Here is a 4,142-nt window from a genome sequence, read left to right as displayed (position 1 = left end):
AGAGGTGATCGTGTGCTAAAGGACATACTGCCAGACTGGGTCTGCAGCAGGTGGTGTGAGAACCAACGAGAGAAAAAAAAACACTTGATCTTATCCTTAATAATCGTTCAGCTGCAGATGCATGTATCTGTGGTGTTATTGGCAAGAGTGATCACCCTACAGTCCATGTGAGACAATATACTACTTTCACTACCGTCATGTTGTGTGGCATTAATATCATGCTAAATGAGATAGACTTCAAACAGATTTAGCAACCGAATGCTGGGCGTCCATGAGGATCGGTGAACCATCAACATGAGCAGAATAGGGTGGCACGGTGGCACAGTGGTTAGCACTGCTGCCTCACAGCGCCAGAGACCCGGGTTCAATTCCCGACTCAGGCGACTGACTGTGTGGAGTTTGCACGTTCTCCCTGTGTCTGCGTGGGTTTCCTCCGGGTGCTCCGGTTTCCTCCCACAGTCCAAAGATGTGCAGGTCAGGTGAATTGGCCATGCTAAATTGCCCGTAGTGTTAGGTAAAGGGGTAAATGTACGGGAATGGGTGGGTTACGCTTCGGCGGGTCGGTGTGGACTTGTTGGGCCGAAGGGCCTGTTTCCATACTGTAAGTTATCTAATCTAATCTAATCTAATAGTATTCCAACACAATCTGCAACTTAATGGCTTGGCATATCTCCCAGTTAAATATTACCATCAAACCAGGGAACCCTTATTCAATGGAAAGTGCAGGAGAGAATTCCAAGGGCAGCACCAGGATTCCTAAAAATGAGGTGTCAAAATGGTGAAACTACCAATCAGTACTTTGTGCACGCTAAACACCATAAGAGACAAATGATAGAGCTTAGAGATCCCAGAACCAACGAATCGGATCTAAGCTCTGTCGTGCTGCCGCGTTGTGAAAGGTTGTGGATAATGAAACAATTCACTGAAGGAGAAAGTTCCACTGTTATCCCAATTCTCAGTTATTGGAAGAATCCAACACATCAGTGCAAAAGGTAAAACTGAAGCACTCACAGCAGTTTCTGTCAGAAGTGCCAATGGATGATCCATCTCGGCCTCATCCAATTGTCTCCAGCAACTCAGATACTGGTCTTCAGCCAATTCGATTCACGTGACATCAAGAATTAATTGGAGGGAATGCATATTTCAAAGGCTACTGCGGTTTAGTCCACAATGTTCCAAGAATTCAAATAGACATCATACTGCAGGGATTGTACATTCAATTCAGCTATTTTCACTGAATCTTAAAGCTCTGTCGAAAAACACGGCAGAAGCAAAAAGAAAACCTTTCCATTAAATAGTCTCTCGGTGCCCCTGAAGAACTCCACACTAAGCCTGTTTGTGAGTTGATTGTGCTGTCAGTTTAGGTGGTGCTGTGTGGTGCTGCCCTCTGTCGGAATCCCTCATGATTTTCATTCTCCGTCTGTGCTGTGCCATCGATCTGCCAGCAGTGTATAGTATTGTGTCACTTTCCACAGAAGAGAGAGAGACAAAAATAGAGAGAGGGAAAGACTTCCATGTTTTCTGATTCATTCATTCCCTATAAAAATATCTCATTGCAGACCGAGATACGCGCATGTACACTTTTATGGACCAGACCAGATCCCCTCAAAATATTTCAAGAAAGGTCCAGACCCTAAATGTTTCTTAGTTTAAAGGCAAATATGAAGTATCTGTTCCAGATGCAATGGGACTGGTCAAACTACTCGAGCTTAAGGAAAACAGGATTTATTTAAACATTGTAGTTAAATACAAATAGAGAAAGAGACGTTTAGCACACTAACCCTTGGAAAACGTAACAGAATAATAGATACATTAACTATTACTAATTAACTGTTCCAATATAACAACTTCCCATAAACACACCGCTTGGCAAAAAGAAATTTTCAAACTCAGATTCACACGTGCAATTCTCCCATTGAAGAGAAAAGAAAAATCAAGAGTAAATTCAGATTGTGTAGCAGCCAGGTGATATTTACCGAAGTCCACAACTCTGTTGGGACCCCAATAGCTTCTGACTTAGACATCCTGATCTGTGAGAGCTGACCACACCCATTCAGGCTGCCTAAAAAAAAACACCCTGTCTCCCCAGCTGTTTAAACAAGTGGTCTTCAGAAATCAGCTCAGTACTTCTCATTCAATGTCTCTCTTAAAAGAAGACAGGACAAAACATCCTCTTAAAGTTACAACATTGATATCCTATTGGAAGGATGTTGCGAAACTTGAAAGGGTTCAGAGAAGATTTACAAGGATTTTGCCAGAGTTGGAATATTTGGGCTATCGGGAGAAGCTGAATAGCCTGGGATTGTTTTCCCTGGAGCATTGGAGGCTGAGGGGTGACCTTATCGAGGTTTATAAAATCATGAAGGGCATGGATAAGATAAATAGACAAAGTATTTCCCCAGGGGTGGGGGAGTCCAGAACTAGAGAGCATAGGTTTGGGGTGAGAGGGGAAAGATATAAAAGAGACCTAAGGGGCAACTTTTTCACGCAGATGAGTATGGAATGAGCTGCCAGAGGAAGTGGTGGAGGCTGGTACAATTGCAACATTTAAAAGGCATTTGGATGGGTGTATGAATAGGAAGAGGTTGTAGGAATATGGGCCCGGTGCTGGCAGGTGGGACTAGATTGGGTTGGGATATCTGGCCGGCATGCACGAGTTGGATCGAAGGATCAGTTTTCGTGCTGTACATTTCTATGACTCTTCAACTCACTGACTATTTAGGAGCAGATAGTACAACGCCATTAAAGTCACCATCTCCTTCTTATTTCTTAGCTCCACCCACATACCTCAATGGATGATTATTCCATTACTTCATCTCTGATTACTGCTGTGATACTCATCTGAATAAAAAAATACACCCTCCCTTTCCTGCTTTCCACCACTTCTGTTCAGCCTAAAGCACTTGCACCTTGGCACATCAAACTGCCAGCTTTGTTCCTCCAAAAGCCACTTTCCTGTAATCGCTATAATATCCCAGTCCCACGTGCTTACCCACGGGCCGTGTTCACCGGCCTCACCTGTAGTCCTTTACAAGTTACTTAAACAAGCACTCCTTTCTCCCGGTCATGTTCCACCCTGACCTCTCCCTTCATTTTACTATTTCTGATTACTGTATCTCCTTCCAGCCTCATACTTTCCTCCCTGCAGTTGAGGATCCCACCCACACCACTCTAGTTTAAATGCAAACCTGGCCGCCAAGATACTGATCTACCTCCAGTTCAGATGTAACCTGTCCCTCTTAAACAGGTCACCTCTACCCCAGAGAAGATCCCAATGATCCAAAAATCTGAATCCCTGCCCCCTCCATCAATTCTTTACCCATGCATTGGTCTGCCATGTCCTCCTGTCGTTACCCTCACGAGCACGTCGTACTAGAAGTAATCCAGAGATTACCACCGGCGAGATCCTGGTTTGCAACATTTTCCCTGGCTCTCTATGATCACTTCACAGGATAAACCTAACTGCCAAAAGGAGAGGAAGTGGGAAAAAAAGCATGGCCTCAGTGGATCAATAGGACGAGTTGTCCTTTTCAATCATCTTTACTGATGATCTAGAGTTTAGAATTCGGCCCCTCAACATTGTGACCTAGATCCAATTCCCGTTTGGAAGGGCGGTCCATTGCTCCAGGGTGAAATGTCAATGCAAAGCAATTCCATTTTCCCCTCCGTGAAATTTCAAAAAAAGCTCACAATATATTTGCAGGAAGACTGGATGCTTTGCATCAGAGCCTCAAATCAGGACCGAATCCAGGGAGAAAATGAATTACAAGGAAGAAGTCTTGTAACAGGTCGCAAAGCATCTTTAGAGGTAATAGGTGACAATCAGGCTGTTTTACTGCGTCCTGCACAGGCACTCAGACATTTTATAAACGACTCGACTGTAATGGACTGTCGAACTTTCTATCCTGTACTTGTGAGGTCATGATCCTATAGTCACAGTATCATTATGCACGGAATGAGAACTTCGTTCCAACTCATCCATGCTGACTAGGTTTCCCAAACAAAATCACTTCCATTTGCTTGCTTTTGTTCCATACCACTCTCAATCTCTCCTGTTCATGTACCTGGTGAAATGTCTTTTAAATGTCGTCACTGTGACTGTATCTATCACTTCAACTGACAGCTCAATACGCATTCCAACC

This window comes from Chiloscyllium plagiosum, chromosome 45, assembly GCF_004010195.1.
Source record: "Chiloscyllium plagiosum isolate BGI_BamShark_2017 chromosome 45, ASM401019v2, whole genome shotgun sequence".
Lineage (NCBI taxonomy): Eukaryota > Metazoa > Chordata > Chondrichthyes > Orectolobiformes > Hemiscylliidae > Chiloscyllium > Chiloscyllium plagiosum.
This window is presented reverse-complemented; position numbering follows the sequence as displayed.